At 31.1% G+C, this 21425-nt stretch overlaps 12 non-coding genes across 12 annotated transcripts; 6 read left to right on the top strand and 6 right to left on the bottom strand.

Moving 5' to 3' along the window:
- Nucleotides 1-5592: 5592 nt before the first annotated feature.
- Trnav-uac (transfer RNA valine (anticodon UAC)) lies at nucleotides 5593-5665 on the bottom strand. Its single transcript has one exon. It is a non-coding gene; the product is annotated as a tRNA-Val (tRNA).
- Nucleotides 5666-6071: 406 nt separating this feature from the next.
- Trnav-aac (transfer RNA valine (anticodon AAC)) lies at nucleotides 6072-6144 on the top strand. Its single transcript has one exon. It is a non-coding gene; the product is annotated as a tRNA-Val (tRNA).
- A 1469-nt stretch (nucleotides 6145-7613) lies between these two features.
- Trnav-uac (transfer RNA valine (anticodon UAC)) lies at nucleotides 7614-7686 on the bottom strand. The gene has a single exon. It is a non-coding gene; the product is annotated as a tRNA-Val (tRNA).
- A 406-nt stretch (nucleotides 7687-8092) lies between these two features.
- Nucleotides 8093-8165, top strand: Trnav-aac (transfer RNA valine (anticodon AAC)). The gene has a single exon. It is a non-coding gene; the product is annotated as a tRNA-Val (tRNA).
- Nucleotides 8166-10672: 2507 nt separating this feature from the next.
- Trnav-uac (transfer RNA valine (anticodon UAC)) lies at nucleotides 10673-10745 on the top strand. Its single transcript has one exon. It is a non-coding gene; the product is annotated as a tRNA-Val (tRNA).
- A 1545-nt stretch (nucleotides 10746-12290) lies between these two features.
- On the bottom strand, nucleotides 12291-12363 carry Trnav-aac (transfer RNA valine (anticodon AAC)). The gene has a single exon. It is a non-coding gene; the product is annotated as a tRNA-Val (tRNA).
- A 2944-nt stretch (nucleotides 12364-15307) lies between these two features.
- Trnav-aac (transfer RNA valine (anticodon AAC)) lies at nucleotides 15308-15380 on the bottom strand. Its single transcript has one exon. It is a non-coding gene; the product is annotated as a tRNA-Val (tRNA).
- Nucleotides 15381-15786: 406 nt separating this feature from the next.
- Nucleotides 15787-15859, top strand: Trnav-uac (transfer RNA valine (anticodon UAC)). Its single transcript has one exon. It is a non-coding gene; the product is annotated as a tRNA-Val (tRNA).
- A 1541-nt stretch (nucleotides 15860-17400) lies between these two features.
- On the bottom strand, nucleotides 17401-17473 carry Trnav-aac (transfer RNA valine (anticodon AAC)). The gene has a single exon. It is a non-coding gene; the product is annotated as a tRNA-Val (tRNA).
- Nucleotides 17474-17879: 406 nt separating this feature from the next.
- On the top strand, nucleotides 17880-17952 carry Trnav-uac (transfer RNA valine (anticodon UAC)). The gene has a single exon. It is a non-coding gene; the product is annotated as a tRNA-Val (tRNA).
- Nucleotides 17953-19494: 1542 nt separating this feature from the next.
- On the bottom strand, nucleotides 19495-19567 carry Trnav-aac (transfer RNA valine (anticodon AAC)). The gene has a single exon. It is a non-coding gene; the product is annotated as a tRNA-Val (tRNA).
- A 406-nt stretch (nucleotides 19568-19973) lies between these two features.
- Trnav-uac (transfer RNA valine (anticodon UAC)) lies at nucleotides 19974-20046 on the top strand. The gene has a single exon. It is a non-coding gene; the product is annotated as a tRNA-Val (tRNA).
- Nucleotides 20047-21425: the final 1379 nt, after the last annotated feature.

The raw sequence follows: 21425 nt of genomic DNA, 5'->3' as shown, positions 1-21425 counted from the left end.
GACTGGAATAACAGCCAATAATGTACTTGGCTTACCATCAAGATAATTATGAGAAGTGCTAACTTGTTCCAAATGGATATATAATGATTTATGGATAGCAAAATCCACAAATTTGTTTCCATAATGTAATTCATTAGGTTCGAATTTACGTTTATTATTAAATCCTAACATATTTCCCAAACCCTTACTTATCTTTAACTCAGTAGTAGTGTTTAATGAAGCGATACCATTTGCTTCATTTACGGATAATACAATATTTTCTTTTTGAAATTCATCCACTATTTGTTGAAAACTATAATAACCATTCATAATCCTTTGCTGTTCCTCTCTGGTTTTTGTTATAAACCCATGATAAACATTATACCAACCTATACTGTATCTTATAAATTTCAAACCAATACGTTTATTTCCATTTCTGTTATTTATGTATTGTTCTAAGTTTATTGTATTATCAATATTTGAAATAGTATGAAACATTTTTAATATAAAAAAATGATAACAAAAGAATTTAAATATAATCCTAATGTTTCATATAATCCAGGTATTAAATATTCTGAAAAAGATCATCAATTAAAAACAAATCTTGTAAATCAAACAATATTTGTAAATCAAAAAGAGAACTTTAAAACATCTTTTCCTGATTTATTTCAAAACTATCAAAACCCATCAATACACACTAACGAACCATGGAATGCCTGGATTCATTCTTCATTTGATTGGTGGCAATGTCAGTTAAATTTTGCAGTTTGGTGTGCAAGTACAGGATGTGGTGTTTCTTATAATGATCATATACAAAATACTTCAAATCTTACAAAGTCTTTTTATATGTTTCATTTATATTATTGCATTGCAAGAATTTTAAAAGAACTTAAATCACCTTTACCAACAGATTCTTCTTTCTGTTATTATAAGAACTCATATGACAAAGCTGTATATCAAAAAATATGTGATGAATTTAATATTTCTCCAAATACAGATTGGAGACAAAAACTAGAATCATCATGTCAAGGATTAGGAAGTTTTGAGCAATATTATAAACCAAGTGGTGAATATAGACAAAATCATAAAAAGGATGGTCCATTCTTTAATATTCATGATAAATTGTATCATGAAAAAGATATAAGTATGGCTTGGACAACATTTATTTTAGATAACTCTAATGGGTTTACACAAGCAGGTATTGAACGTATTAATGAAAGTATTAAAATTTATGTATGGGCTTTGTTAGGTGCACAATCTCAAACAAAAACAAAAATTTTAAAAGTAGGAACAGGATTTGATGCACAAAAACAATTCTTAGCAAATGTACAAGATGTAATAAATAGTCCTATCGATTTACCCACCCAAATATCGAATTACGAAAATGTTTTAAAATACGCAAGAAGTAAAGTTGATTATGCTTATGGACTTGGTTTATATATGTCTCCCAGTGATATGGTTTTGCAAATTGGAAGTATTGTTGGTTATAATAATAAAATTATAATTGCAACAGAAAATCAAACACTTGGGTTAAATGATGATTTAAATAATAAAAATTTTGATCATGTTGATTTTAAACCAAAAGAACCTGTAAAACCACAAGAACCTATAAAACCTGAAAAGCCTAAAGAACCAAAAATAGATCCAATAAAAAAAACTGAACATGAAGATCATGAAGATAATAAACAAGCAATAATATTTGTAAGTATTGTAATAGGATTTACAGCACTTTATTTTTTCAAATAATCTCTAGCAGCAGTAAACAATAAACTAACAACTAAAATAAGCAATGCCCATAAGTTGTTTGCAAACCAATTTACTACGTCTTTTGTTGCAGACAATAACCAAGAAACAATAGAACCTATAATACCTGGTAATGCAGCTGCTAATTTTCCTGCAAGAAAAGATAATAATTTTCCAAGATTTTTTAATTGTTTTTTTTATCCAGTCTTGTACACCATCTTTTGATGGAGGAGAAGGAGCAGGAGAAGGAGAACCAGTAAATGCCTCAACAATAACACCAATAATCATTCCAAAAGCAGTTAAAACACTAACTATTGTTATTCCTTGTTCTCTGAATAATGTTCTTATTCTTTCACCTAATGTTCTGTCTTCGTTTAAAATTTTATGTATTGTTTGTTTAAATCTATCTAATTGACTACGTAGTTTTTCTCTATTAATATTAATTACTTCTATTCTTGCACTTCTCTCAGATTCCAACTCTCTTATTCGACTACGTATTCTATCTATTTGAAATTCATCATTGTCTTCTTTAGCTTGTTCTAATTTGGCATTTTCTTTTGCTAAGTCTTTATTTGTTTCATTCAGTTTTGCTAATTCATTTGCAATCTCTTCCTTTACTGATGTCATTGCACTGATTATTCCATCCATCTCTCTTTTTGTCATTTCTGTTTGTGTTTCATTATCTACTAAAGATGTTCCTTGTTCAATAAATGAAGTTTCTATTTCTTTCACATATGTTTCTGCATTACTTGCTGTTTCTAATAATTCTTGTCCTTCTTCTTGTGTAGATATTTCTTGTAATGGAATTTCTATATTATCGAGTTCACGAATTGGTGATTTTATCGTTCTTTGAAAATCTTGAAAATCTGCTCTAGCTTCTCTTAAATTATCAGATATTTTATAATCATCTACACCTAAAACATCCCTGACAAAATTAACACCGTATTCTCTTTGAAGAGTGCTAAATTTATAAAACTTTAATACTCCTTTTTGGTAATATGTTAATGCAATATCATTACCTTTTTCATCTTTTACATATAAGATTTGTCTTTCATTATGATCTTCCCTAACAAAAAAACCTACTTCATTACGTGTAGTTTCACCATTTTTTTTATAAAATTGTTTAATCATTTTTTTTGTAGTTTCTTTTTTACGAATTTTAGCATCATTTTCTGATAAATCTCTTGTTACTTCAATTTCTTTATTTATATACTTTTGAAACTCTTCATCATTTTGAACAGACGTTTCTTCTTCTTCTTTATCATAATCATTATCAAACTCATAACCTCCTTCAGCCATTTTATTCATCTAAAATATTAGATAATAAACAATAAAAAGAACCTGTTAAAAACAACTTAAGGTGGTACCTAACACTTTAACTAAAATAAATTTGGCTCGTTTAATTTTCATAAAATTTTATCAAAGTATTTACTTTGACCCTTTAACTAATATATAAAAATTTCAAAAATTTTGAACCAACCGTTTTGTCAGAAAAATTACACTGGTTATATAGCAGTTTGACAAACACTAATTTTGATCATTCAGAAGCTTAATATTCCCTTAACAACGTAACGTAATTAAAACGTTTAGATGATTTTACAGAGTTATCTCCCTGTAGTGTTAGGTACCACCTTAAGATAAAAATAATTAAATTTTTTATTTAACATTATTTTACATTTTTTACTAATTTTTCTTTTGTTTCTTCATCCATTTATTTAATTAAAAATTGATTCATAGTTTGGTGGATTTCCGTTATCAACTAAAATTCGTATAACGATTTTATTAAAGAAAATCAAAGATTTTCCATTTTTTTTTTTAATTCGTTTTTTACTCTATTTTCTGTTTCCTCAATTAGTTTTTTTCTTTCATCATCTGGTAAACTTTTTAAAATTACTTTTTTTTTATTTTTTTTCATCTCATTAAATTTTTCTAATTCATCTAAAATAAGTTTAAATTCATCTGAACTTATCTGTCCGTCAGTTAAAGATTTTGATATTAAATCTTTTATGCTGTTTAACTTGCATTCTGCCATTGTTTTAATTTCATAATGTTTTTTTGATTTTGTTGTCAACTTTCTTCTAATTAATTTAACTAGACCTCCTAAACTTCCACATACAACAGCTGCAATTTGTATGGGAAGAAAGATAGGAAAAGCAATTCCTATACCAGCTAAAACAACAGATGTCGAAATTAAACTTGTATCAACACCATCAGTAACATTAACTCCGCGTTTATATTTTTTGTATAGTGATTTTCGTTTATCTCTCTCATTTATTAATGTTTTTTCTATTTCTGTTATTTTTTGTAGTCTATAATTTTGTCCATCTTCTATAGGTAATTCTGGATATAAATTAGGAGCTGTAGGTTGTTTCATTTTTTAAAGTAAAAATTGATTTTTTTATTTTTCTCTTAAATCCCACAGAATTCTTTCTCTGTCAGTTCTCCCGGTTTTTTTATTTATTTTTTTTTGGAATTTTTTTGTTGTTTTTTGGGTGTTTTTATTGTTGGTTTTTTTTCATAAAAAAGTATTACAACGGAATCTATTCACAACACAAAATAATAGAATGAATAAACACCTACAGATGATTTTCTTGTGAAATACTCCAATCTCTCCACTGTCAATAAACGTCTGCTATATGTTTACATCACCCAGGCAACATGTTGTCATCAATAATGTTTTATACAGAATCGATCGTTGCTATTGAATTAACTATAGAAAGTTGTGAAAAGATCCTTTGATCATCGGTTTAATGTAATGCTATTGATTTGTATGCTTAGTTTCAATAAAAAGCTGCTTATGAAAAGCAATTGAAGTTGTAGTCGTATTGATCCGTTTTATTACTAGACTATATTGATAAAATTAATTAAAAATCAAGGTTGGGGCGCACTGGGGAAATTATTTTTTTCTCTTAAATCCCACAGAATTTTTTCTCTGCCTGTTCTCCCGGTTTTTTTTATTTATTTTTTTTTGAATTTTTTTGTTGTTTTTTGGGTGTTTTTAATAACGTTTTTTTTTAAAAAAAGTAAAAAAAAAAATTTTTGGGAGTAAGAAAATTTGGTGTTTTTTGGGGTGTTTTTTTGCTTTTTTTTATGAAAATTTAGGGCTCTTTTACTTGAAATGAGGGTAATTTTTTGGGGGTCAAATTTTTTTTTTTTTTTGGAGGGGGTGCGCTGGAGTCGTTCAAGTACTATACTACTCATGTATCAGACGGAACCAACAATCATTCTCAGGCAGCAATGACTTTTATTGTTTCATTGCATTTAAGGCGAGTGCATCATGAAAGGTGCACTTGAATATGCCCCTATTTGTTTTGCTTTTTAGTAAATGTACGCCTATCATTTGTCAACTTGTTTAAGTTAGCTATATTATCGGCACAATTGCATGTATAGTTATCCTCTTTTAATTCGAATCCGAAGTTTAACAATTTGAGAAAACGGTAGGATTTACTATTCGGATTTTCATTAAAACTGTAAAAGTTCTCAATACAGCTACTATAAATTGTAACACGTTAAAAGCAATTGCTGTGGTTGGTTTTTTTTTCTCGTTTTTTTCTTCTTTCTTCAACTGACACAATTTAACCGCCATTCAGTATGATATATAACACGTTAGATAATGTTACGTCGTACCAAATGTCAGTTTCTGAACCATTCTGTCATCTCCCAAAAGCTATATAGACTTTACATTTGCCTCAGTATACATACTGTTTAGGAGATGATAGGTTTTTCAATAGATTGCTACATGACCTTGGGTGCTAAAAAATATTTCTGAATTATATCTAGCCAAATTTTCGGTTTCAAACAATTGCAGTTACACGAACAATTTCTTTCATTATTAAAAGTTATGGGGGTGCCCATTTGCAAAAACAAACCAGGTTCTGGCGAGGTTCGAACTCGCGACCTTCTGCGTGTAAAGCAGACGTGATAACCACTACACCACAGAACCGGACAATGTACTTATCAAATATTTTCGAACTTATACTTCAGTTTATATATCATGTGAAAATCGCTAAACAAATAGGCATATCATCAGAGTCTAACTTGTGCCTCTCAGCTTAGATTGCTATAGCACACACAGGTTAAAATGAAACCACTGACACACATGGGGAGAGCAAGATAAAAAGAAAAGTTTTCAACTGCACTCTTCCATATTTCAGAATGTATCACGTACTTCTTTTAGGTTTTATAAGTGCTTCCTATAAGTTTACACGAAGGACTTTTCAAATGTTTAATACAATGTTCTTAATAAAAAATCACAGTAATGCAAATGAGTATTAAAAAACCACCAATACGCCAATGATCAGTCGGACAGCTGACTAATAAATAAATAAATAAGACACAATTCATTAATGGTTTCCGTGGTGTAGTGGTTATCACATCCGCTTAACACGCGGAAGGTCCTGAGTTCAATCCTCAGCGGAAACATACTTTTTTTCGGCTTGGACAAGTTTTTTTTTGGTTTTTTTTTCTTACATTGCCCCGGCACTGACGCGTCAACTTATACAAATGAGAGAGTCTTTAATCGAGAAATTTTCTTCTTTTTTTTTTTATGTTAAAGGTGTAATACCACCAAATCATGGTACGTCACATCCGGTTGCATACGAAAGTAGGTCTAAAAAAATATTCCCTTGAATTTGACCGTTGCTACATTTTATTGCAGTAAAACTATTTCTGAGTCATAAACAAATGTCTTGGGTATTTCAAAATACCATTATTTTTTATTTGCGATTTCTATAGAAAATTTTGTAATCTTGAGGTTGCATGGTGACTAAACCTTGTACACAGATTTCTATAGAAAATTTTGTAATCTTGAGGTTGCATGGTGACTAAACCTTGTACACAGATAGCATAAGGGGAGAAATTTGATTGGTTAACTTCCAATGATGGTTATTTTCTTATATGCAATGAAATGTTATGTGAAACTTTTTCTATAGAACTGGACAGGATAAAACTTTACTCATGCCAAGTATTTCTTTATTTGAAACAAAGATAAATTCTACACAATTTTTTGAAAAGTGCAAATTTAACAAAGACTAATAGGGGAAAATCAATGGTGGTATTACACCTTTATAAATAGCTCTTTTTAACTAAAAAAAAAGAAGAAGAAAAAGAAAGCAGGATTAACAACACTTCATTTCCTAGACGGTTTACTACGAAATCTCAAATTGTAATAATTTCAAAATCGAGAGGAAATTGCATAAAATAGATATGTCATTTTGCTACATGTATCAGACGGAACCAACAATCATTCTCAGGCAGCAATGACTTTTATTGTTTCATTGCATTTAAGGCGAGTGCATCATGAAAGGTGCACTTGAATATGCCCCTATTTGTTTTGCTTTTTAGTAAATGTACGCCTATCATTTGTCAACTTGTTTAAGTTAGCTATATTATCGGCACAATTGCATGTATAGTTATCCTCTTTTAATTCGAATCCGAAGTTTAACAATTTGAGAAAACGGTAGGATTTACTATTCGGATTTTCATTAAAACTGTAAAAGTTCTCAATACAGCTACTATAAATTGTAACACGTTAAAAGCAATTGCTGTGGTTGGTTTTTTTTTCTCGTTTTTTTCTTCTTTCTTCAACTGACACAATTTAACCGCCATTCAGTATGATATATAACACGTTAGATAATGTTACGTCGTACCAAATGTCAGTTTCTGAACCATTCTGTCATCTCCCAAAAGCTATATAGACTTTACATTTGCCTCAGTATACATACTGTTTAGGAGATGATAGGTTTTTCAATAGATTGCTACATGACCTTGGGTGCTAAAAAATATTTCTGAATTATATCTAGCCAAATTTTCGGTTTCAAACAATTGCAGTTACACGAACAATTTCTTTCATTTTTAAAAGTTATGGGGGTGCCCATTTGCAAAAACAAACCAGGTTCTGGCGAGGTTCGAACTCGCGACCTTCTGCGTGTAAAGCAGACGTGATAACCACTACACCACAGAACCGGACAATGTACTTATCAAATATTTTCGAACTTATACTTCAGTTTATATATCATGTGAAAATCGCTAAACAAATAGGCATATCATCAGAGTCTAACTTGTGCCTCTCAGCTTAGATTGCTATAGCACACACAGGTTAAAATGAAACCACTGACACACATGGGGAGAGCAAGATAAAAAGAAAAGTTTTCAACTGCACTCTTCCATATTTCAGAATGTATCACGTACTTCTTTTAGGTTTTATAAGTGCTTCCTATAAGTTTGCACGAAGGACTTTTCAAATGTTTAATACAATGTTCTTAATAAAAAATCACAGTAATGCAAATGAGTATTAAAAAACCACCAATACGCCAATGATCAGTCGGACAGCTGACTAATAAATAAATAAATAAGACACAATTCATTAATGGTTTCCGTGGTGTAGTGGTTATCACATCCGCTTAACACGCGGAAGGTCCTGAGTTCAATCCTCAGCGGAAACATACTTTTTTTCGGCTTGGACAAGTTTTTTTTTTTTTTTTTTTTTTCTTACATTGCCCCGGCACTGACGCGTCAACTTATACAATAGAGAGAGTCTTTAATCGAGGAATTTTCTTCTTTTTTTTTTTTTATGTTAAAGGTGTAACACCACCAAATCATGGTACGTCACATCCGGTTGCATACGAAAGTAGGTCTAAAAAAATATTCAAGGGAATATTTTTTTAGACCTACTTTCGTATGCAACCGGATGTGACGTACCATGATTTGGTGGTGTTACACCTTTAACATAAAAAAAAAAAAAAAGAAGGAAATTCCTCGATTAAAGACTCTCTCTATTGTATAAGTTGACGCGTCAGTGCCGGGGCAATGTAAGAAAAAAAAAACAAAAAAAACTTACACCTTTAACATAAAAAAAAAAAAAAGAAGAAAATTCCTCGATTAAAGACTCTCTCTATTGTATAAGTTGACGCGTCAGTGCCGGGGCAATGTAAGAAAAAAAAAACAAAAAAAACTTGTCCAAGCCGAAAAAAAGTATGTTTCCGCTGAGGATTGAACTCAGGACCTTCCGCGTGTTAAGCGGATGTGATTTTTTTTTTATCTTTATTCAATAAAACATATAAAATCACAATTCATATTGATAATAAAAGATTAAAATATTCAATAGAGTATCACAGTAACAAAACACCATCTATTTCAATGATTTTACAATTATTCTTTAGAAAGTTCCTTTCAAAAGTGTTCATCTTGTTAACCATCTTACAATATACATGAAAATAAGAAATATAATGTTTCAGTGTATACCTGAAAAATCTCGTAAGATCTATTTTCTTGACATCATTTTTGATCATTTGTCTCCTTTTGAAAACACAAAGTCTTGCAACAGAAAGAACAAAATTAACAAAATATGTATTTACATCAGTATAAGTACTTGTCATACCAAGCAAAAACATCTGTCTATATCCTTGATTTACCAAGACATCAATTTTACATTTCTCTAGAAGCTCACATAAAAAACTAAACATATAGCTATGAAAAACATCTAGATCATGACATTTCAAAAATAAGTGAAACAAATCTTCTACTTCAGATTTACAACTATCACAAATGTCTGAGTCAGAAAGTTTTATTCTTTTTAGTTTTAAATTTGTAAATATTCTATTGTGAACAATTTTAAAATCTAATTGCACACAGTCTGGCGATTTCCAATAACAATGAACACTTGTCCATACGAACTTAAAAGGAACATATTGGACATTAAAACTTCTAACCAATATTGATGAGCATCAGGTTCAATATAACATTTATCTACTAATATACCATAAAAATCTTTTGTTTTACAACATACAAAATCTTTTGTTTTGTTATTATAATTTACAATAAACAATGGAACCTCATCACAGTTAACTGGTTTTGTTTCATTTAATATCACCTTTTTCCATTCATTTGGAATACATTCTAGCAAACTATTATATTGCTGTCTTAGTTTATTACAATCTACATTGTCATCAACATTTTCAATCATTTCATAAATAGCATTAAAAGGTAAAAAACCTGGAACCACTTCATATGCTACATGTTTCAATTTGGTAATTCCAGCTAATAAAAACTGTTTCCAAAGTATGCATTTACCATTCACCTTGATGGATTCGTTCAAAAAAATTGGTTGATTAAAAATATCAACCGATCGTATATCAATATCAACATAAGGTTTAAAATATTGCCATGCATCAATGATTTCCCTATAAAACACAGGTATGTTTGTACAGTCTTTCTTTTGTAGCAATAAAAATAAACAATGTACACCTAGATTTGTATTGTGTATCTTGTTCAAAAAATATGTCATAGTGTATTTCCATATAGCATGAAAATCCTTATCTAAAAATCTTGTCAAAAATTTTAATCTAAATGCTAATAGTTTTAAATAAATATCAGGGTATTTTAACCCTCCATCAGTTTTAGCTCCTATAATCGTTCTATATTTGATCAAATGCGATCCATTATTCCATAAAAAATCTAAACATATCTTCTTGATTGACTGTAAAGCCCAATCAGGAATGGAACACACAAGTTAAGCGGATGTGATAACCACTACACCACGGAAACCATTAATGAATTGTGTCTTATATATTTATTTATTAGTCAGCTGTCCGACTGATCATTGGCGTATTGGTGGTTTTTTAATACTCATTTGCATTACTGTGATTTTTTATTAAGAACATTGTATTAAACATTTGAAAAGTCCTTCGTGCAAACTTATAGGAAGCACTTATAAAACCTAAAAGAAGTACGTGATACATTCTGAAATATGGAAGAGTGCAGTTGAAAACTTTTCTTTTTATCTTGCTCTCCCCATGTGTGTCAGTGGTTTCATTTTAACCTGTGTGTGCTATAGCAATCTAAGCTGAGAGGCACAAGTTAGACTCTGATGATATGCCTATTTGTTTAGCGATTTTCACATGATATATAAACTGAAGTATAAGTTCGAAAATATTTGATAAGTACATTGTCCGGTTCTGTGGTGTAGTGGTTATCACGTCTGCTTTACACGCAGAAGGTCGCGAGTTCGAACCTCGCCAGAACCTGGTTTGTTTTTGCAAATGGGCACCCCATAACTTTTAATAATGAAAGAAATTGTTCGTGTAACTGCAATTGTTTGAAACCGAAAATTTGGCTAGATATAATTCAGAAATATTTGTTAGCACACAAGGTCATGTAACAATCTATTGAAAAACCTATCATCTCCTAAACAGTATGTATACTGAGGCAAATGTAAAGTCTATATAGCTTTTAGAAGATGACTGAATGGTTCAGAAACTGACATTTGGTACGACGTAACATTATCTAACGTGTTATATATCATACTGAATGGCGGTTAAATTGTGTCAGTTGAAGAAAGAAGAAAAAAACGAGAAAAAAAAAACCAACCACAGCAATTGCTTTTAACGTGTTACAATTTATAGTAGCTGTATTGAGAACTTTTACAGTTTTAATGAAAATCCGAATAGTAAATCCTACCGTTTTCTCAAATTGTTAAACTTCGGATTCGAATTAAAAGAGGATAACTATACATGCAATTGTGCCGATAATATAGCTAACTTAAACAAGTTGACAAATGATAGGCGTACATTTACTAAAAAGCAAAACAAATAGGGGCATATTCAAGTGCACCTTTCATGATGCACTCGCCTTAAATGCAATGAAACAATAAAAGTCATTGCTGCCTGAGAATGATTGTTGGTTCCGTATGATACATGTAGCAAAATGACATATCTATTTTATGCAATTTCCTCTCGATTTTGAAATTATTACAATTTGAGATTTCGTAGTAAACCGTCTAGGAAATGAAGTGTTGTTAATCCTGCTTTCTTTTTCTTCTTCTTTTTTTTTTAAGTTAAAAAGAGCTATTTAGGTGTAATACCACCATTGATTTTCCCCTATTAGTCTTTGTTAAATTTGCACTTTTCCAAAAATTGTGTAGAATTTATCTTTGTTTCAAATAAAGAAATACTTGGCATGAGTAAAGTTTTATCCTGTCCAGTTCTATAGAAAAAGTTTCACATAACATTTCATTGCATATAAGAAAATAACCATCATTGGAAGTTAACCAATCAAATTTCTCCCCTTATGCTATCTGTGTACAAGGTTTAGTCACCATGCAACCTCAAGATTACAAAATTTTCTATAGAAATCGCAAATAAAAAATAATGGTATTTTGAAATACCCAAGACATTTGTTTATGACTCAGAAATAGTTTTACTGCAATAAAATGTAGGATTAATTACCTACAACGGTCAAATTCAAGGGAATATTTTTTTAGACCTACTTTCGTATGCAACCGGATGTGACGTACCATGATTTGGTGGTGTTACACCTTTAACATAAAAAAAAAAAAAAAAAAAGAAAATTCCTCGATTAAAGACTCTCTCTATTGTATAAGTTGACGCGTCAGTGCCGGGGCAATGTAAGAAAAAAAAAACAAAAAAAACTTACACCTTTAACATAAAAAAAAAAAAAGAAGAAAATTCCTCGATTAAAGACTCTCTCTATTGTATAAGTTGACGCGTCAGTGCCGGGGCAATGTAAAGAAAAAAAAAACAAAAAAAACTTGTCCAAGCCGAAAAAAAGTATGTTTCCGCTGAGGATTGAACTCAGGACCTTCCGCGTGTTAAGCGGATGTGATAACCACTACACCACGGAAACCATTAATGAATTGTGTCTTATATATTTATTTATTAGTCAGCTGTCCGACTGATCATTGGCGTATTGGTGGTTTTTTAATACTCATTTGCATTACTGTGATTTTTTATTAAGAACATTGTATTAAACATTTGAAAAGTCCTTCGTGCAAACTTATAGGAAGCACTTATAAAACCTAAAAGAAGTACGTGATACATTCTGAAATATGGAAGAGTGCAGTTGAAAACTTTTCTTTTTATCTTGCTCTCCCCATGTGTGTCAGTGGTTTCATTTTAACCTGTGTGTGCTATAGCAATCTAAGCTGAGAGGCACAAGTTAGACTCTGATGATATGCCTATTTGTTTAGCGATTTTCACATGATATATAAACTGAAGTATAAGTTCGAAAATATTTGATAAGTACATTGTCCGGTTCTGTGGTGTAGTGGTTATCACGCCTGATCATGCTATAGTTGAAATGATTCAAGTTGTATATGAAGATGTTAATGTACAATATGTAGTTGATAGATATAGAAACTTGTTGAATGTTATACCTGTAGAATGGAAAAACACAGTGAACACTGATATTCACAGAATATCTATACCAAGAACAATAGACATTTCAATTATTTGTAAAAATGTGCATTATGATTTGAAATTATGTAGTACTAAAACATTATATACTATTATGTTGGAAAATATTGTTGAAGAACCTGTTGGTATTGAGTTATGGAAATCAGAATTTGATGTGAGTTCTGAAGCATTCAGTAAAATATGGGAACATGTCAATATGTATTGGAAACCTTCTAATTTGGTTGAGTTAGACTTTAAGGTGTTACATAACTGTATTTTTACTAATGTAAAACTTCAAAAGATAGGTTTAGTTGATGATAATATCTGTAAAGTGTGTTGCAGTGAAAAGGAAGACATCCTGCATATATTTATGAATTGTGATAAACTTGAAGATTTTCATAATTATTTGTCATCCTTATTAGTTAGAATATTTGAAAACTGTGATTCAGATAAGATTAGTTTAGTAAGAAGTGAGGAACTATTGATTTTGGGATTGAGATGGCATATGAAAGGTGTGAATGATTCTTTTCTTAATTTTTTTATGTCTGTTGCCAGATTTTGTATCTTCAGAAGGAGAAACTTGTTGAATAGTGGTTATTCTAGTGTAAATTTGATAAAATTATTTCAATATACATTAAAACATTATGTAACATATATGTATGTCTATCTCTGTCGATGTCATAATATGAGTCATATATTTCAAAAAAAGTTTTTAATGGATAACCCTTTGTTAGAAGAAACAGACAATGTTCTAGTCTTTAAATTGTAATAATTATTGTGTACCTGAAATGAGAAATAACAGTATTGTGAATACAAAGTATAGCATATAGCTATAATGAGAACAATCAAGGACAATTGATTTTATAATTTGTTTTATTTGTATTATATGATGTTTGATTTTAATAAAGATAAAAAAAAAAAAATCACGTCTGCTTTACACGCAGAAGGTCGCGAGTTCGAACCTCGCCAGAACCTGGTTTGTTTTTGCAAATGGGCACCCCATAACTTTTAATAATGAAAGAAATTGTTCGTGTAACTGCAATTGTTTGAAACCGATAATTTGGCTAGATATAATTCAGAAATATTTGTTAGCACACAAGGTCATGTAACAATCTATTGAAAAACCTATCATCTCCTAAACAGTATGTATACTGAGGCAAATGTAAAGTCTATATAGCTTTTAGAAGATGACTGAATGGTTCAGAAACTGACATTTGGTACGACGTAACATTATCTAACGTGTTATATATCATACTGAATGGCGGTTAAATTGTGTCAGTTGAAGAAAGAAGAAAAAAACGAGAAAAAAAAAAACAACCACAGCAATTGCTTTTAACGTGTTACAATTTATAGTAGCTGTATTGAGAACTTTTACAGTTTTAATGAAAATCCGAATAGTAAATCCTACCGTTTTCTCAAATTGTTAAACTTCGGATTCGAATTAAAAGAGGATAACTATACATGCAATTGTGCCGATAATATAGCTAACTTAAACAAGTTGACAAATGATAGGCGTACATTTACTAAAAAGCAAAACAAATAGGGGCCTATTCAAGTGCACCTTTCATGATGCACTCGCCTTAAATGCAATGAAACAATAAAAGTCATTGCTGCCTGAGAATGATTGTTGGTTCCGTATGATACATGTAGCAAAATGACATATCTATTTTATGCAATTTCCTCTCGATTTTGAAATTATTACAATTTGAGATTTCGTAGTAAACCGTCTAGGAAATGAAGTGTTGTTAATCCTGCTTTCTTTTTCTTCTTCTTTTTTTTTAGTTAAAAAGAGCTATTTAGGTGTAATACCACCATTGATTTTCCCCTATTAGTCTTTGTTAAATTTGCACTTTTCAAAAAATTGTGTAGAATTTATCTTTGTTTCAAATAAAGAAATACTTGGCATGAGTAAAGTTTTATCCTGTCCAGTTCTATAGAAAAAGTTTCACATAACATTTCATTGCATATAAGAAAATAACCATCATTGGAAGTTAACCAATCAAATTTCTCCCCTTATGCTATCTGTGTACAAGGTTTAGTCACCATGCAACCTCAAGATTACAAAATTTTCTATAGAAATCGCAAATAAAAAATAATGGTATTTTGAAATACCCAAGACATTTGTTTATGACTCAGAAATAGTTTTACTGCAATAAAATGTAGGATTAATTACCTACAACGGTCAAATTCAAGGGAATATTTTTTTAGACCTACTTTCGTATGCAACCGGATGTGACGTACCATGATTTGGTGGTATTACACCTTTAACATAAAAAAAAAAAAGAAGAAAATTTCTCGATTAAAGACTCTCTCATTTGTATAAGTTGACGCGTCAGTGCCGGGGCAATGTAAGAAAAAAAAACCAAAAAAAAACTTGTCCAAGCCGAAAAAAAGTATGTTTCCGCTGAGGATTGAACTCAGGACCTTCCGCGTGTTAAGCGGATGTGATAACCACTACACCACGGAAACCATAAATGAATTGTGTCTTATATATTTATTTATAAGTCAGCTGTCCGACTGATCATTGGCGTATTGGTGGTTTTTTAATACTCATTTGCATTACTGTGATTTTTTATTAAGAACATTGTATTAAACATTTGAAAAGTCCTTCGTGCAAACTTATAGGAAGCACTTATAAAACCTAAAAGAAGTACGTGATACATTCTGAAATATGGAAGAGTGCAGTTGAAAACTTTTCTTTTTATCTTGCTCTCCCCATGTGTGTCAGTGGTTTCATTTTAACCTGTGTGTGCTATAGCAATCTAAGCTGAGAGGCACAAGTTAGACTCTGATGATATGCCTATTTGTTTAGCGATTTTCACATGATATATAAACTGAAGTATAAGTTCGAAAATATTTGATAAGTACATTGTCCGGTTCTGTGGTGTAGTGGTTATCACGTCTGCTTTACACGCAGAAGGTCGCGAGTTCGAACCTCGCCAGAACCTGGTTTGTTTTTGCAAATGGGCACCCCATAACTTTTAATAATGAAAGAAATTGTTCGTGTAACTGCAATTGTTTGAAACCGAAAATTTGGCTAGATATAATTCAGAAATATTTGTTAGCACACAAGGTCATGTAACAATCTATTGAAAAACCTATCATCTCCTAAACAGTATGTATACTGAGGCAAATGTAAAGTCTATATAGCTTTTAGAAGATGACTGAATGGTTCAGAAACTGACATTTGGTACGACGTAACATTATCTAACGTGTTATATATCATACTGAATGGCGGTTAAATTGTGTCAGTTGAAGAAAGAAGAAAAAAACGAGAAAAAAAAACCAACCACAGCAATTGCTTTTAACGTGTTACAATTTATAGTAGCTGTATTGAGAACTTTTACAGTTTTAATGAAAATCCGAATAGTAAATCCTACCGTTTTCTCAAATTGTTAAACTTCGGATTCGAATTAAAAGAGGATAACTATACATGCAATTGTGCCGATAATATAGCTAACTTAAACAAGTTGACAAATGATAGGCGTACATTTACTAAAAAGCAAAACAAATAGGGGCCTATTCAAGTGCACCTTTCATGATGCACTCGCCTTAAATGCAATGAAACAATAAAAGTCATTGCTGCCTGAGAATGATTGTTGGTTCCGTATGATACATGTAGCAAAATGACATATCTATTTTATGCAATTTCCTCTCGATTTTGAAATTATTACAATTTGAGATTTCGTAGTAAACCGTCTAGGAAATGAAGTGTTGTTAATCCTGCTTTCTTTTTCTTCTTCTTTTTTTTTTAAGTTAAAAAGAGCTATTTAGGTGTAATACCACCATTGATTTTCCCCTATTAGTCTTTGTTAAATTTGCACTTTTCAAAAAATTGTGTAGAATTTATCTTTGTTTCAAATAAAGAAATACTTGGCATGAGTAAAGTTTTATCCTGTCCAGTTCTATAGAAAAAGTTTCACATAACATTTCATTGCATATAAGAAAATAACCATCATTGGAAGTTAACCAATCAAATTTCTCCCCTTATGCTATCTGTGTACAAGGTTTAGTCACCATGCAACCTCAAGATTACAAAATTTTCTATAGAAATCGCAAATAAAAAATAATGGTATTTTGAAATACCCAAGACATTTGTTTATGACTCAGAAATAGTTTTACTGCAATAAAATGTAGGATTAATTACCTACAACGGTCAAATTCAAGGGAATATTTTTTTAGACCTACTTTCGTATGCAACCGGATGTGACGTACCATGATTTGGTGGTGTTACACCTTTAACATAAAAAAAAAAAAAAAGAAGAAAATTCCTCGATTAAAGACTCTCTCTATTGTATAAGTTGACGCGTCAGTGCCGGGGCAATGTAAGAAAAAAAAAACAAAAAAAACTTACACCTTTAACATAAAAAAAAAAAAGAAGAAAATTCCTCGATTAAAGACTCTCTCTATTGTATAAGTTGACGCGTCAGTGCCGGGGCAATGTAAGAAAAAAAAAACAAAAAAAACTTGTCCAAGCCGAAAAAAAGTATGTTTCCGCTGAGGATTGAACTCAGGACCTTCCGCGTGTTAAGCGGATGTGATAACCACTACACCACGGAAACCATTAATGAATTGTGTCTTATATATTTATTTATTAGTCAGCTGTCCGACTGATCATTGGCGTATTGGTGGTTTTTTAATACTCATTTGCATTACTGTGATTTTTTATTAAGAACATTGTATTAAACATTTGAAAAGTCCTTCGTGCAAACTTATAGGAAGCACTTATAAAACCTAAAAGAAGTACGTGATACATTCTGAAATATGGAAGAGTGCAGTTGAAAACTTTTCTTTTTATCTTGCTCTCCCCATGTGTGTCAGTGGTTTCATTTTAACCTGTGTGTGCTATAGCAATCTAAGCTGAGAGGCACAAGTTAGACTCTGATGATATGCCTATTTGTTTAGCGATTTTCACATGATATATAAACTGAAGTATAAGTTCGAAAATATTTGATAAGTACATTGTCCGGTTCTGTGGTGTAGTGGTTATCACGTCTGCTTTACACGCAGAAGGTCGCGAGTTCGAACCTCGCCAGAACCTGGTTTGATTTTGCAAATGGGCACCCCATAACTTTTAATAATGAAAGAAATTGTTCGTGTAACTGCAATTGTTTGAAACCGAAAATTTGGCTAGATATAATTCAGAAATATTTGTAAGCACACAAGGTCATGTAACAATCTATTGAAAAACCTATCATCTCCTAAACAGTATGTATACTGAGGCAAATGTAAAGTCTATATAGCTTTTAGAAGATGACTGAATGGTTCAGAAACTGACATTTGGTACGACGTAACATTATCTAACGTGTTATATATCATACTGAATGGCGGTTAAATTGTGTCAGTTGAAGAAAGAAGAAAAAAACGAGAAAAAAAAAACCAACCACAGCAATTGCTTTTAACGTGTTACAATTTATAGTAGCTGTATTGAGAACTTTTACAGTTTTAATGAAAATCCGAATAGTAAATCCTACCGTTTTCTCAAATTGTTAAACTTCGGATTCGAATTAAAAGAGGATAACTATACATGCAATTGTGCCGATAATATAGCTAACTTAAACAAGTTGACAAATGATAGGCGTACATTTACTAAAAAGCAAAACAAATAGGGGCCTATTCAAGTGCACCTTTCATGATGCACTCGCCTTAAATGCAATGAAACAATAAAAGTCATTGCTGCCTGAGAATGATTGTTGGTTCCGTATGATACATGTAGCAAAATGACATATCTATTTTATGCAATTTCCTCTCGATTTTGAAATTATTACAATTTGAGATTTCGTAGTAAACCGTCTAGGAAATGAAGTGTTGTTAATCCTGCTTTCTTTTTCTTCTTCTTTTTTTTTTAAGTTAAAAAGAGCTATTTAGGTGTTATACCACCATTGATTTTCCCCTATTAGTCTTTGTTAAATTTGCACTTTTCAAAAAATTGTGTAGAATTTATCTTTGTTTCAAATAAAGAAATACTTGGCATGAGTAAAGTTTTATCCTGTCCAGTTCTATAGAAAAAGTTTCACATAACATTTCATTGCATATAAGAAAATAACCATCATTGGAAGTTAACCAATCAAATTTCTCCCCTTATGCTATCTGTGTACAAGGTTTAGTCACCATGCAACCTCAAGATTACAAAATTTTCTATAGAAATCGCAAATAAAAAATAATGGTATTTTGAAATACCCAAGACATTTGTTTATGACTCAGAAATAGTTTTACTGCAATAAAATGTAGGATTAATTACCTACAACGGTCAAATTCAAGGGAATATTTTTTTAGACCTACTTTCGTATGCAACCGGATGTGACGTACCATGATTTGGTGGTGTTACACCTTTAACATAAAAAAAAAAAAAAGAAGAAAATTCCTCGATTAAAGACTCTCTCTATTGTATAAGTTGACGCGTCAGTGCCGGGGCAATGTAAGAAAAAAAAAACAAAAAAAACTTACACCTTTAACATAAAAAAAAAAAAAGAAGAAAATTCCTCGATTAAAGACTCTCTCTATTGTATAAGTTGACGCGTCAGTGCCGGGGCAATGTAAGAAAAAAAAAACAAAAAAAACTTGTCCAAGCCGAAAAAAAGTATGTTTCCGCTGAGGATTGAACTCAGGACCTTCCGCGTGTTAAGCGGATGTGATAACCACTACACCACGGAAACCATTAATGAATTGTGTCTTATATATTTATTTATTAGTCAGCTGTCCGACTTATCATTGGCGTATTGGTGGTTTTTTAATACTCATTTGCATTACTGTGATTTTTTATTAAGAACATTGTATTAAACATTTGAAAAGTCCTTCGTGCAAACTTATAGGAAGCACTTATAAAACCTAAAAGAAGTACGTGATACATTCTGAAATATGGAAGAGTGCAGTTGAAAACTTTTCTTTTTATCTTGCTCTCCCCATGTGTGTCAGTGGTTTCATTTTAACCTGTGTGTGCTATAGCAATCTAAGCTGAGAGGCACAAGTTAGACTCTGATGATATGCCTATTTGTTTAGCGATTTTCACATGATATATAAACTGAAGTATAAGTTCGAAAATATTTGATAAGTACATTGTCCGGTTCTGTGGTGTAGTGGTTATCACGTCTGCTTTACACGCAGAAGGTCGCGAGTTCGAACCTCGCCAGAACCTGGTTTGTTTTTGCAAATGGGCACCCCATAACTTTTAATAATGAAAGAAATTGTTCGTGTAACTGCAATTGTTTGAAACCGAAAATTTGGCTAGATATAATTCAGAAATATTTGTAAGCACACAAGGTCATGTAACAATCTATTGAAAAACCTATCATCTCCTAAACAGTATGTATACTGAGGCAAATGTAAAGTCTATATAGCTTTTAGAAGATGACTGAATGGTTCAGAAACTGACATTTGGTACGACGTAACATTATCTAACGTGTTATATATCATACTGAATGGCGGTTAAATTGTGTCAGTTGAAGAAAGAAGAAAAAAACGAGAAAAAAAAAACCAACCACAGCAATTGCTTTTAACGTGTTACAATTTATAGTAGCTGTATTGAGAACTTTTACAGTTTTAATGAAAATCCGAATAGTAAATCCTACCGTTTTCTCAAATTGTTAAACTTCGGATTCGAATTAAAAGAGGATAACTATACATGCAATTGTGCCGATAATATAGCTAACTTAAACAAGTTGACAAATGATAGGCGTACATTTACTAAAAAGCAAAACAAATAGGGGCCTATTCAAGTGCACCTTTCATGATGCACTCGCCTTAAATGCAATGAAACAATAAAAGTCATTGCTGCCTGAGAATGATTGTTGGTTCCGTATGATACATGTAGCAAAATGACATATCTATTTTATGCAATTTCCTCTCGATTTTGAAATTATTACAATTTGAGATTTCGTAGTAAACCGTCTAGGAAATGAAGTGTTGTTAATCCTGCTTTCTTTTTCTTCTTCTTTTTTTTTTAAGTTAAAAAGAGCTATTTAGGTGTTATACCACCATTGATTTTCCCCTATTAGTCTTTGTTAAATTTGCACTTTTCAAAAAATTGTGTAGAATTTATCTTTGTTTCAAATAAAGAAATACTTGGCATGAGTAAAGTTTTATCCTGTCCAGTTCTATAGAAAAAGTTTCACATAACATTTCATTGCATATAAGAAAATAACCATCATTGGAAGTTAACCAATCAAATTTCTCCCCTTATGCTATCTGTGTACAAGGTTTAGTCACCATGCAACCTCAAGATTACAAAATTTTCTATAGAAATCGCAAATAAAAAATAATGGTATTTTGAAATACCCAAGACATTTGTTTATGACTCAGAAATAGTTTTACTGCAATAAAATGTAGGATTAATTACCTACAACGGTCAAATTCAAGGGAATATTTTTTTAGACCTACTTTCGTATGCAACCGGATGTGACGTACCATGATTTGGTGGTGTTACACCTTTAACATAAAAAAAAAAAAAAGAAGAAAATTCCTCGATTAAAGACTCTCTCTATTGTATAAGTTGACGCGTCAGTGCCGGGGCAATGT

Source organism: Mytilus trossulus, chromosome 14, assembly GCF_036588685.1.
Source record: "Mytilus trossulus isolate FHL-02 chromosome 14, PNRI_Mtr1.1.1.hap1, whole genome shotgun sequence".
Taxonomy (NCBI): Eukaryota; Metazoa; Mollusca; class Bivalvia; order Mytilida; family Mytilidae; genus Mytilus; species Mytilus trossulus.
This window is presented reverse-complemented; position numbering and strand designations above follow the sequence as displayed.